The sequence below is a fragment of the Nothobranchius furzeri genome, chromosome 2 (assembly GCF_043380555.1).
Source record: "Nothobranchius furzeri strain GRZ-AD chromosome 2, NfurGRZ-RIMD1, whole genome shotgun sequence".
NCBI lineage: Eukaryota > Metazoa > Chordata > Actinopteri > Cyprinodontiformes > Nothobranchiidae > Nothobranchius > Nothobranchius furzeri.
In genome coordinates, this window is record NC_091742.1 from 44,854,980 (window position 1) to 44,869,168 (window position 14,189).

The following is a 14,189-nucleotide window of genomic DNA, read 5'->3' on the forward strand; positions in this document are numbered from 1 at the left end:
TGGGTGAGCTACCGTGAGCAGCTTCTCCTCAATCCTAAAATTAAGACTAAATTCTCCGAATTCTCGTACACCCTTCGTCTCGGTGTGTTGACACTGTGGGCGAGCTATTGTGGAAGATATTTCCATTACATAGACGACTGTTCGAAGCCGAATCTAACCGGAATGCTCGTTGGTACCTACCGTAGCTTAACTTGCTAGGTAAACGCTGTAAGTCGGGTTATTGCCGTCGCGCGTTACTGCATCCAGATTGCGTATGCTTTAAAGTCCGTTTTAGCAGTGGAGCGAGATGCCTGCTAGTTAATCGGGCAAATTTAAGTCTGGTCGCGACAGACGAAAAGCTAGACCTAGCCGGAGAGCTAAGCTAGCGAACCACAGTTGGACAAAAGGGAACGCGTCCCATTAAATTGTCAAACAATTTCTGACACAGTAAGTCTGTGTCCTCACAAAACCCGCATTGGCGGTGATTCTTGTAAATCACTACGGTGTGTAGAATCTACATTTTGCTGTTTGTCCGTCTGATACCAACACGGCAGCGTAGGTTTTATTATTTTTTATTTTTATTTTGGACCGCTGTACGGGTCGGCTTTCACAGCCTCCGTTGCTCGGATCCATGCCTTTTTCTTCCATCTTGTGAAGTTGTGTACATTCCTTTCTCTATCAACAGCTCCTTGTTTTACCCTGTGTCATAAAGTTAAGTTACGCTACGGACAGTCCTTGATTGTGAGATGAATTAAGGAATTTGCCCGGAGTTTTACGTCGACTCAGAAGGTAAAAACGCGAGTTGCTCTTAACTTAAGGAGGGATGGACGAGACACGACAAAATCTTTCTTGTACTGTTACACCTGATGTAAGGTTCTCTGACGTTCTGCTTCCAGAACATGCCAAGACGCAGGAGTCTGTTTACTGGCCGGGCTACGCTGGTCCCGCCGCCCGCCCGAACGGGCCCGCATTAGTCGGGTGCCGCCGGTCGGGGAAGGTGGGGACTAGTGGCAGCGGTTCGGTGCCAGCTGCTCTGGGTCGGAGGTGGTTCTGGTCTGCACTTCATGACGTGAATTCAAGCAACATGCTGTTTACAGTCATAACGCTTTTTCTTTACATTTATTTCTTCCAGGGGGTCAAAAACCCACCGTCGATATCAAGGTTTGAAATAAACAACACTTTCTCTGCTACTTTTAAGCTGAATAAATCTCTTGAGCCTATGGTTAACCTCTCTGACAAACAGGTTGTGCTTAGCCCTTTGGTTCCTGATGCTTCTTCTCTGTCATCCATGTTAAAGGCTGACCATCTCTCCAGCATGGGTGTGAAATCTTCAGGCTGTGATCCACCGCTTCAGTCAGAGGTCTGCTTTACTCATCAGTCCGCCTCATGCACAAACCGGCTTGTTTATCGGGGCGTGATGGAAACGTCAGCCGCCGTGAAACACTTGTGGTCTCCGGACGGAGCTACCTTACTATTTGCAGGGTTTGTGCCCGGACATCTTGACCTTTATGTGAATGACCTTGTCACTTTTCAGTTTGTGACCTCTGCTAATATGGTGGCCAATTATTTTCTCCTTTCACGGGGGTGTGACTCTGTCTCTGGCCTCTGTGTTCTATTTCCTGTGATTTCTCTTTCAGGTGACCACGACGGCGCAGTAAAACCTGCGGTTTCCAGCAGTCCTGTGGTCAGTGGCGATATTGAAGGAGGCTCGGTGGTTGCTGCGATCACCTCTCTCACGGGCACGGGATGGCCACCCGGCCCGCGAGCAGTAGGTGCGTGCAGTGATGCTCTGCTCGAGGCCCCGCCTGACAAAGGGGGGGTGCTGAGTGGCACTGAGTTTTCCGTTGCGGACTTCAACCTGTTCGGGGGAACGCCGCCTCTGAGCGGGCGGGTCATTGCAGGAATCGACACTGACTATCCACCAATTCAGCTGACAACATTGACCTCCGACCCGGAGTTAGGTGCTGCACCTTCTACGGGGCGGAGTTCTAGTCAGTCTGTGACTTCTCTGGTTAAACCGGGTTTTTCTGATTCTGTGTGGGAACCTCCATCATTCTTGGGAATAAAGTATTCTTGGCTTCAGTTTTCAGGGCAGAACATGTTCCTTTCGATAGTGTCATGTCTGTATCTGATTTTAAACATGGCTAGGTTTGCTTTGACACCCGTGACACAACCATCCTTGGATCACTCCTTTTCAGAACCTCAAAGTCCAACACCTCCAGGTCTTTGGACATCTGAACACCTACTCTTTCAGCACGATCCAGGTGACAATGTGCATCTTCTTGGTAATAGGGCTTTTAAGAGCTTAAGAACTGTTCTTTGTTATGCTTCTCCTGTCTCACAGACACGGCATAAGTTTGAGAAACAAGAGGGGGGTGGGGAGCCTCCTCCTGCTTTGCGAGCATCATTTTCGCATTTCCAGTTCACTACTATTTCTGATCACAACAAAGTCGCCTCCGTAAAGCTGCAATCCAACTTTGAGCAGGTAAAATCAGGTTCTGATCTAACAATTATACCATCAGCTTCACTCGAGTTCCGGACGGAACCCTCAGGTAAATTCAAACAAGTTTCCCTGTGGGTTCGTAACACAAGATACAAACAGTTTGATAACCAAATCGCTTATGAGCCTGCTCCCACAGATACGTCCAAACTAGTGTCTCTGTGGGTCCGCAATACCAGATTCAAAACGCTTACTGAACAACTCTATTCTGACCAACTCTATTCTGACCGGATTCTTTTCCACTAACTGGTGGACCGTTACAAATTCTCTCATTTGTGGGATGAATTTTTAACAAATGTGATATCCTTTGAATTTTTTTTGTTTCAGGTTACCTGCCTCCAGCCAGGACACCTGTTCCTAACTCACATTTTTAGGGATTACTAACCTGCTGATTTACATTTTTAGAATTGATTTACATCTCTATCTTTTTATTAGTGCTTTGTGTAGCATGATTATATTTGATTACAAATTTAATTTTATTTTGTTACTATTTCCCTTAAAGGGCCACAAGCCAATTTGCCCTTCATTTTCATGATTATTTCTTTTATATATATGCCTTTACTTAATGCAGCCTGCTGAGTCTCACATATCAGTTAGGATTTACTTTCTTTTATTTGTGTTTTCTCTGCATCACGTTTTTACATGACATGTAGAGCAGGGTGCAGAACATTTCTTCTTTAGATAATTCACAGAAGGCATCCACATTTTCCCAGAGGCACCCATAGATAGGTTTTTGATTGATTTCTTTGATTTGCATCAAATGCTATCTATCGTGTGGGCTGTCTCACTTTGTCTCCTTCTCTGAGCTCGTATGGACCACATCCCATCAGAGGGGTCGTCTTCACCATCCTTCAACTGGTTTCCTGTCGCATGGGGCTACGGTCGTGGTTCGGGATGGGTCGAGGTCTGCGCTGGACTTCGCCTGGACTACGCCTGAGGAATACATCACCTGCCCAGCTCCGTGTGACACACGAGCTGCTTATCCTTTGAATACCTTTGCAATATTGCTGATGAAATTAACTGCTATTGGCATAGCTCTGCTTTCAAGATTTCCTAAGTGGATTACTTTACATTGATTGCAACAGTTTTGGCCTTAATCATCTGATCAGGATATACTCCCTTCTACATGAGACCTGTGGAGACGCTCCATCGTTCCTGCCTTCATCTGGGATGTCTACCTTCACGAGTACATCACGTTATTGAGGTTGTGACGTCAGGTGGCCTCTGCTTGACCACCATGTCGTCACAAAAGGGGGGATCTGTAACGTGAGGAAATATGGGTTTTCTGTCACAAAGGTGGTGTTGGACTCAGCTGGGTCAAAGCTGGGTCGCTGAGAACTTTCACCCACAGATTAAGACCTGAACGCCAGCGAGTCCTGGAGGAAACCATAACATCTGCCACCTGCAGCTTTGTGCCAGAAGATGTTGTTCCCACAGAAGATGTTGTTCCCATAAAAGTAGTCATAACATAACAAGTCTTAAAACTTTGTTTCTTGATTTTAATGTTAAAGTAACCATTATCATTTTGCTCATTATAAATGTGTTTAATCAAATGAACGATTCTTATGCTTTAGGTAATTATAAGAGATTTAATGAATCCATAATTAGATAATGTTGACAGTGTTTGTTACTGACCTTCACACACACTCAAGCACACAAACACTCTCACACACACACACACACAGATTCTCACAGTAAACTCCAAACACATTTGCTGATGCACACGTTTGCTTTGAGAAGAGAAAGGTTTTTGGTAAGTTTCAGTCTTATGATTTCAGTTTGTGCTTGACAACGAAAGAGAGAGGACGTGTGAACAACCGCTGAAAGGGGGGGAGCCGGTTGGCTCGTTTCTTCCCCCCCTTCTCTCACGCTGTTCCTGCCAAGCCAGGCAGAATAGCTGAATTGCAACTTCTAACGCAGACTCATTACCGAGTCTTTTGATTTCTGAGTGAATTAACTTAAGAAAGCGCATCGACAAAACACTCTACCATCCACGTGTACCAAGGGCAACTATGGACCGGTTCGCGGCGCATCTTTTTTCTTCTTTGCCAGCCAAGGTGCCCTGGATGAAACATCATCCTAAGGTGACATCCCGGGTCCAACAGAGGGTCCGATTTTCGGTGAGGCAAAACACGACAGATAGCGTTTTGATGCATCTTTTCCAACTAAACCTAAGTTTATTCAAACCATCACTTTTCACTCAGACACCTGTTTCTTCCTGAAGCAAAATCAGATGCACACACGCATTCATCTCACCTCATGTTCAATTCTCACGACACTTTGCACACACACGCATCCATAACCACATCCTATTACTCTCAATCTTCATTCACCAACAGAAGGTCTATTTGAGCAAGAACAGCATATCAACTGTTAAAGATTGTCCCACAAAGTTGCCAATGTTGATTGTTATTTCCTGTTTGTCAATTTCAAAATCATTAGTTTAACTTGAAGAATTAAAACTTTTAATTGTCAAACTGGTTTCCTCATTGAACTGAAACACAGACACACAGATATTATCGTCAGTTTATCGATGAAAACAACCTTTGAGTCTTCTTAACAATATAACTGAGTAAAGACAGTTTCTCCTTACAATATGGCTGAGCCAGCCAATTTTCTTTACACTTGGTCCACCATGTGGACAGTTCTGCAGACTGTTGCTACTGGTACTGAGAATTTTTCCAGTGATTCTGTAGGAGGCGCCACTAGCTAACCAGTAAACAGTTACTATTAATTATATAACCATAAGATTTCTATTTCGTGGCTCCATCCATGATCCTATTGCCGCGGTAATAGATAAAAAGCTGGTACATGCTAGTCATAGAGAGCAGGAATGCTGGTTTCAGGTCAGACTCAGGACAGAGTTAGGCAAAGCAAATCACTGTGTTTTGATGTGTTCCTTTGGGGGAAAGAATTTAGATATAAAACATTTTTTTAAATAACAGTAAGTTGAGTTAAACCTTTCAAATTAACACACATTTTTATTAAAATTGCTTTTGCTCGTCTGATCTTGTTGGGTATTTTTATAAATGTACCTTTTTGAGACCTAAAAGATGCCCATTACACATCATGAATCTCTGTGTTGGCTGTTCATGAAAGGTTGAGCAAGGATGTTAATTGAGAAAACTCTGTACCTCTGTAACTTGAGAAGGCCCCGCCTTCTCCCCCACCCTTGGCTTGAATAAAACCACTGAAGACTCTGACGACTGGGGGAGTTGCCTGGCAGCTAGCTCTGGAGAGAGTTATGTGTCATTTCGGTGATCTCCCCCTCATTTGGCTAAATCAGTGTAAAATGTCTTCCTTGTTGTCATGTGTGTTTATTTCAGGTTCCAGGGTTATGGAGGTTAAATATTATCTACCAGATAATTGAAGAATGCAGGTATACAGAGCAGGTGAGGAGAAAGCTTTGATGCTGGAGTAGAGTGGGGGCTGGTTGAGCCACACACATGGACATTACAAATAATCAATTTACTCTCTCTCTCTATCAAAGGGTGTGTCGTCCTTTAAGGTAATATGGGATGAAATTAAATTACCTATCAGATCTCATTCTTGTTTGTTAATTGAGATAAAGCCCATATGTGTGTGTGTTTGTATACACACACACACACACACATTTATACACTCACCTAAAAGATTATTAGGAACACCTGTTCAACTTCTTCTTAATGCAATTATCTAATCAACCAATCACATTGCTTCAATGTGGTTCGGGTCAAGACAATCTCCTGAACTCCAAACTGAAGGTCAGAATGGCAAAGAAAAGTGATTCAAGCTACTTTGAGCATGGCATGGTTGTTGGTGCCAGAGAGGCCGGTCTGAATATTTCACAATCTTCTCAGTTACTGGAATTTTCAAGCTGCCTTGTTACACTGTGCAGGCTGGTGGTGGTGGTGTAATGGTGTGGGGGATGTTTTTGTGGCACACTTTAGGCCCCTTAGTGCCAATTGGGCATGGTTTAAATGCCATGGGCTACCTCAGCATTGTTTCTGACCATGTCCATCCCTTTATGACCACCTTGGACCCATCCTCTGATGGCTACATCCAGCAGGATAATGCACCATGTCATGAAGCTCGATTAATTTCAAATTGGTTTCTTGAACATGACGAGTTCACTGTACAACAACGGCCCCCACAATCACCAGATCTTAACCTGATAGGGCATCTTTGTAATGTGGTGGAACGGGAGCTTTGTGTCTTGGATGTGCATCCCACACATCTCCATTAACTGCAAGATGCTGTCCTATTAATATGGGACAACATTTCTAAAGAATGCTTTCAGCACCTTGTTCAGTCAATGCCACATAGAATTAAGGCAGTTCTGAAGGCGGAAGGGGGTCAAACACCATATAAGTATGGTGCTACAAGTTACATAATTTAAGTGTAAGATAGGACGTACCAACACAGACAGGCAAGCTAACAAGTGATGCCTCCACCTCAGTCTGTATTTTTCCTTCCTTAGCTTGTATTTACTGCATCAGTTCCGCTGTATCTGCTCAGCTTCATGGTAAATCATATGAGTCACTGTAGCTAATATCAATCACTCCATTTTATGTCTAATATATTTTGGGTGCTTGCTGCAATGACATCAGGAGTAGGGACCTATTCCAAAAGCCGTCCTGGATTTTCTGATGTCCTTGCCAAGAACATACTTGTCTAGTACACAAGAATGTACTAGCATCCTTGAGTATTGAGAAACGGCCCCAGTGTTTTGATTTGGGGTCCTCCACCAGCTTCCAGCAGCAACAAGCTGCCCGCAGATGTGCTTGACTTTAAATCGGCTCTACTAAAGATGCTTATTGGCCGATGATGATGATGAAAAAATGTTTAATATTGGCCCGACCAATTCGGCCGATCGACCCCTAGTTGGAATTAGAGTTGTTGAAATGCCTATAGATAGCCACAGACACACACAAACATGCATATTTGTATTTATATGCATGTTTGGAACTCCATTGACTTCCATTTATTATAGTGACTTCACTATGCCTAACCCATACCCTAGCCTATTTTTGTTAATGTTTGTAGAAAGCTCCTTTCCGGGCTGGATCCTCTCCAGCTAGCGGACCTTAATTTCCTGGTTCTTTACTTCCAGGGGAGGAAGACCAGGAACACTCAATTTCTGATAAACTTACAAAAATGACCATTATTCAGGAGGTTGGTTTTAAATTGATTCATAGGATCTTTCATGGATGAACTATCAAGTAGTAGGAGTACCCAGCCCGGAGGGTTACCGGGGTCCCACCCTGGAGCCAGGCCTGGGGCTGGGACCCGTGAGCGAGCGCCTGGTGGCCGGGCTTTTGCCCATGGGGCCCGGCCGAGCCCAGCCCAAACCGGATACATGGGCTCATCCAACTGTGGACCCACCACTCGCAGGAGGAACATGAAGGGTCCGGTGCAGTGTGGATCAGATGACAGACCGAGGCGGGAGCCTTGGCGGTCCGATCCCCGGACAAGGAAACTGGTTTTTTGGGACATGGAACATCAGCTCGCTGGCGGGGAAGGAGCAGGAGCTTGTGGCAGAGGTTGAGCGGTACCGGCAAGATATAGTCGGACTCACCTCGACTCATAGCATTGGCTCTGGAACCCAAGTCCTTGAGAGGGGTTGGACACTTTCCTTTGCTGGAGTTGCTCCAGGTGAGAGGCGGAGGGCTGGGGTTGGCTTTTTGTTAGCCCCAAGACTCTCTGCCTGTGTGTTGGGGTTTACCCCGGGGGACGAGAGGGTTGCTTCCCTGTGCCTTTGGGTCGGGGAACGGGTCCTGACTGTTGTTTGTGCTTATGGGCCAAATATCAGTTCATAATACCAACCCTTTTTGGAGTCCTTGGGACGAGTGCTAGATAGTGCTCTACCAGGGGACTCCATTGTCCTGCTGGGGGACTTCAATGCTCACATGGGCAATGACAGCACGACCTGGAGGGATGTGATTGGAAGGAACGGCCCGCCTGATCTGAACTCAAGTGGTGTTTCGTTATTGGACTTCTGTGCAAGCCGCAGTTTGGCCATAACGAACACCATGTTCGAACATAAGGATGCCAATCGGTACAGCTGGTACCAGGGCAGTCTAGGTCGCAGGTCGATGATAGACTTTGTAGTCGTATCATCTGACCTGCGGCCATATGTTTTGGACACCTGAGTTAAGAGAGGAACAGAGCTGTCAACTGATCACCACCTGGTGGTGAGTTGGATCAGATGGTAGGGGAAGATGCCGCGTAGACCTGGCAGACCCAAACGCATAGTGAGGGTCTGCTGGGAACGCCTGGCAGAAGAACCTGTCAAGACAATCTTCAGCTCCCATCTCCAGCAGAGCTTTGACCGCGTCCCGAGAGCAGTGGGGGACATTGACTCTGAGTGGGCCTTGTTCCACTCTGCGATTGTTGAGGCAGCTGTTGCTAGCTGTGGTCGCAAGGTGGCCGGTGCCAGTCGTGGTGGGAATCCCCGTACACAGGGGCACCCTGTGGGGGACGCTCCAGGAGTATGGGGTGGGTGGCTTTCTGTTAAGGGCCATTCAGTCCCTTTACCAGAGTAGCGGGAGTTTGGTCCGCATAGCCGGTAGTAAGTCGGACCTGTTCCCAGTGAGGGTTGGACTCCACCAGGGCGGCCCTTTGTCACCGGATCTGTTCATTACCTTTATGGACAGAATTTCTAGGCACAGCCGTGGTGTGGAGTGTGTTGAGTTTGGTGGCAGGAGAATCTCGTCTCTGCTTTTTGCGGATGATATGGTCCTCCTAGCTTCATCCAGCTCTGATCTTCAGCTCTTGCTGGGTTAGGCATCTGAGTGTGAAGCGGCTGGGAGGAGGATCAGCACCTCCAAATCTGAGACCATGGTTCTCGACCGGAAAAGGGTGACTTGCCAACTCCGGGTCGGGAGAGAGGTCCTACCTCAAGTGGAGGAGTTTAAGTATCTCGGGGTCTTGCTCACAAGTGAGGGTAGGAGGGATCGGGAGATCAACAGGCGGACTGGTTCGGCGTCTGCAGTGATGCGGACGCTGAGCTGATCTGTCGTGGTGAAGAGGGAGCTGAGCTAGAAAGCCAGGCTCTTAATTTACCGGTCGATCTACGTCCCAATCCTCACCTATGGTCATGAGCTTTGGGTAATGACTGAAAGAACGAGATCGCAGATACAAGCGGCCGAAATGAGTTTCCTCCATAGGGTGACCGGGCTCACCCTTAGAGATAGGGTGAGGAGCTCGGACATTCGGGAGGGACTCGGAGTAGAACCGCTGCTCCTCTGGATTGAAAGGAGTCAGTTGAGGTGGTTTGGGCATCTGGTCAGGATGCCTCCTGGATGCCTCCTGGGGAGGTGTTTCGAGCATGTCCTGCTGGCAGGAGGCCCCCGGGTCGACCCAGGACACGTTGGAGAGGGTACATCTCCAATCTGGTCCGGGAACGCCTTGGTGTCCTGCTGGAGGAGCTGGTGGAGGTGGCCGGGGAGAGGACGTCTGGAGCTCCCTAGTTGGGATGCTGCCCCGCGACCCGGACCCGGATAAGCGGAGGAAGACGACGATGACGTATATAAAAAGCAAGATTGTACAAACAAGAAAATGTGACCCCTTCAAGACACCCCCCATCATCAGTCAAAAAGGGCCTTGAATGCTCTGAGGCATTATTGTTTCATTATATCATTAGTATAATGATAATGATTAGTATTGTATAGTATCATTAGTATTCATCCTTAGCTTGGCCCTCCCCTTTTAGTGACATGGTACTTCTGAATTGGATCAGTACATGGAAATATGTCAAGATCTGTGTGTGTCATGAATCTTATCCTAAATGAACAAGATGTGAAAATCATGTTTTGCTGCATCTAGTCTGCATGGTGGCGCAGTTGTTGGCATTGTTGCCTCACAGCAAGAACGTTGCAGGTTAGAAACTCGGCAGTGGCCTTTCTGCATGGATTTGCATGTTCTCCCCATGTATGCATCCTCCGGTTACTCTGGTTTCCCCCACAGATCACAACATGCCCTATAGGTAAAAAACTGTACGTCACTTTGGATAAAAGCGTCAGCCAAATAAATAAACATAAACATAAAACATAGTCTGTTTAAAAACGAACACTCCGGCATACTTTCAAATCAAATCAAATTTTATTTACATAGCACTTAATCATACAATGCATGTAACTCAAAGAGCTTAACAAATTAAAAAGGCCCCACATACCCACATTCCCTCCCATCCCCAGATTTTAAAAACAGTCTGAGAATAAAAACCCCTTCACAACACTCATCCTCCGGCACACACACACACTCACACACACAGGCAGGATGTGGATGGACTCTTTAACAGACACTTGAACAGACAGGCTCAGGACAGCTGGGACTCATTCCACTAATATAGTTAAACAGTACATGAGTGATTATGGGCTTTGTGATGCATGGCAATCTCTTCATCCTAATCGTAGAGAGTATACTTTTTTCACACGTCCATCACTCTCATTCACGTTTGGATTATTTTCTAGTCAGCAGCTCATTGTTGGCTGACATTTCAGACACTGAGATACACCCCATAGTTGTCAGCGACCATGTTCTGGTTTCTTTAACTCTGGTATACAAGAAGACAATCCCACCAAACAAAAACTGGAGGTTTAATACATCACTGCTTAAAGCTAAAGGTTTTATTGATTTTTTTAGAAAGGAGTGGGCTTTATATTTAGAACATAATGACCTGCCTGGAACATCAGCTCCTGTTCTCTGGGAGGCAGGAAGGGCAGTGATGAGAGGTAAAATAATCTCTCATCACATAAGAAAAAAACAGAAAACAAATGTATTCAGGAGTTAGAAGAAATCATTAAGTCTTTAGAGGCATCCACAGAGGAAGAGTTACTGAACAAACTACGTAAAGCTAAATTAGAACTTCATGGAATTATTGACAAAAAGACACAATTTTTAGCACAAAGACTACGAATAGAAAACCTTGAACATAGTAATAAATCAGGTAAATTTTTAGGTAGCCAGTTAAAAATAAATATGGAGAAAACTACCATATCTGCTGTTAAAGACTCAACCGGGAATATAGTTTATGACTCTGAAAGAATAAACAACACCTTCGGAGACTTTTACCAAACTTTGTACTCACCACAGATAAACCCAACACTTCCTAAATTATCAGACAGCCAAGTTACAGTCCTGGACTCGCCACTAACATCAGCGGAGCTCCAGGAAGCCCTTGAATCCATGACTAATAGGAAAGCTCCAGGTCCAGATGGGTTTCCAGCAGAGTTCTACAAAGAATTCTGGATCATTCTGGCTCCAACATTCTTCAGAATGGTGAGGGAAATGAAGAGAATGGCAGATTGTACAGCCAAACATGAACTCAGCCAATATAAGTCTCTTGTTAAAACCAGGCAAAGACCCTGCATTTCCTACCAGCTATCGCCCAATTTCTCTTATTAATGTTGATCTCAAAATAATTTGTAAAGCCCTGACAAAAAGATTAGAGAAGGTAACCCCCTTCATAATACACCCTGACCAAACTGGTTTCATTAAGGGTAGACAGTCATCCACAAACTCACGTAGATTACTTAATTTGATAGATTTCTCTTACAGTAGAAACATAGAAACTAGTATACAGGTGCTGGCCAGTAAATTAGAATATCATCAAAAGGTTGAAAATATTTCAGTAATTCCATTCAAAACGTGAAACTTGTACATTATATTCATGCAATGCACACAGACCAATGTATTTCCGATGTTTATTACGTTTAATTTTGATATTTATAGGTGACAACCAATGAAAACATCAAATCTGGTATCTCAGAAAATTAGAATATTCTAAAGGCCAATGAAAAAATGTTTGTTTCTCTAATGTTGGCCAACTGAAAAGAATGAACATGAAAAGAATGTGCATGTATAGCACTCAATACTTAGTCGGGGCTCCTTTTGCCTCAATAACTGCAGTAATGCGGCGTGGCATGGACTCGATCAGTCTGTGGCACTGCTCAGGTGTTATGAGAGCCCAGGTTGCTCTGATAGTCGTCTTCAGCTCCTCTGCATTGTTGGGTCTAGCGTATTGCATCCTCCGCTTCACAATACCCCATAGATTTTCTATGGGGTTAAGGTCAGGCGAGTTTGCTGGCCAATCAAGGACAGGGATACCATGGTCCTTGAACCAGGTGCTGGTGGTTTTGGCACTGTGTGCAGGTGCCAAGTCCTGTTGAAAGGTGAAGTCTGCATCCCCATAAAGTTGGTCAGCAGCAGGAAGCATGAAGTGCTCTAAAACTTCCTGGTAGACGGCTGCATTGACCCTGGACCTCAGGAAACAGAGTGGGCCAACACCGGCAGATGACATGGCACCCCACACCATCACTGACGGTGGAAACTTTACACTGGACCTCATGCAACGTGGATTCTGTGCTTCTCCGCTCTTCCTCCAGACTCTGGGGCTTGATTTCCAAAGGAAATGCAGAACTTGCTTTCATCAGAAAACATAACTTTGGACCACTCAGCATCAGTCCAGTCCTTTTTGTCCTTGGCCCAGGCGAGACGCTTCTTGCGCTGTTTCATGTTCAAGAGTGGCTTGACACACGGAATGCGACACCTGAATCCCATGTCGTTCATGAGTCTCCTCGTGGTGGTTCTTGAAGCGCTGACTCCAGCTGCAGTCCACTCTTTGTGGATCTCCCCCACATTTTTGAATGGGTTTGTCGTCACAATTCTCTGCAGGGTGCGGTTATCCCTAGAGCTTGTACACTTTTTTCTACCACATTTTTTCCGTCCCTTCCCCTGTCTGTTAATGTGCTTGGACACAGAGCTCTGCGAACAGCCAGCTTCTTTAGCAATCACCTTTTGTGTCTTGCCCTCCTTGTGCAAGGTGTCAATGATTGTCTTTTGGACAGCTGTTAAGTCAGAAGTCTTCCCCATGATTGTGGTGCCTTCAAAACAAGACTGAGGGACCTTTTAAAGGCCTTTGCAGGTGTTTTGAGTAAATCAGCTGATTAGAGTGGCAGCAGGTGTCTTCTATATTCAGCCTTTTCAGAATATTCTAATTTTTTGAGATACCAAATTTGGAGTTTTCATTAGTTGTCACTTATGAATATCAAATTTAAATGTAATGAACATTGGAAATACATTGGTCTGTGTGCATTGCATGAATATAATGTACAAGTTTCACGTTTTGAATGGAATTACTGAAATATTTTCAACCTTTTGATGATATTCTAATTTACTGGCCAGCACCTGTATTATCTCTAGATGCAGAAAAGGCTTTTGATAGTTAACTGGAAGTTCTTATTTGCAACTTTACATAAATTTGGTTTTGGGAACTTCTTCATAAACATGCTACAAACATTATACAGTTCACCAACTGCACGTGTCAGGACGAACGACCAAATATCAGCCAGCTTCTGTCTTCAGAGGGGGACCAGGCAGGGATGCCCACTCTCCCCCTCACTGTGCTATCTTTATCGAACCACTAGCAGCAGCAATTAGGCAAACAACAGGTATTAAAGGCATTACATGTAAGAACATAGAACATAAGGTTGGTCTTTATGCAGATGATGTTTTACTATTTCTCCAGAATTCTCAATCCTCTCTCCCATTTAATAGAACTGATAAACTCTTTTTCAAAAGTTTCAGATTACTCTATAAACTGGTTAAAATCCACAGTTCTACCAATTAATTTCTCTTTTGTCAATTTGCTTAATACACAATTGGAGTCAGGGAATATCACATACCTGGGAATTAATGTCTCTCCCAAGCTGGCAGATCTAACCAAACT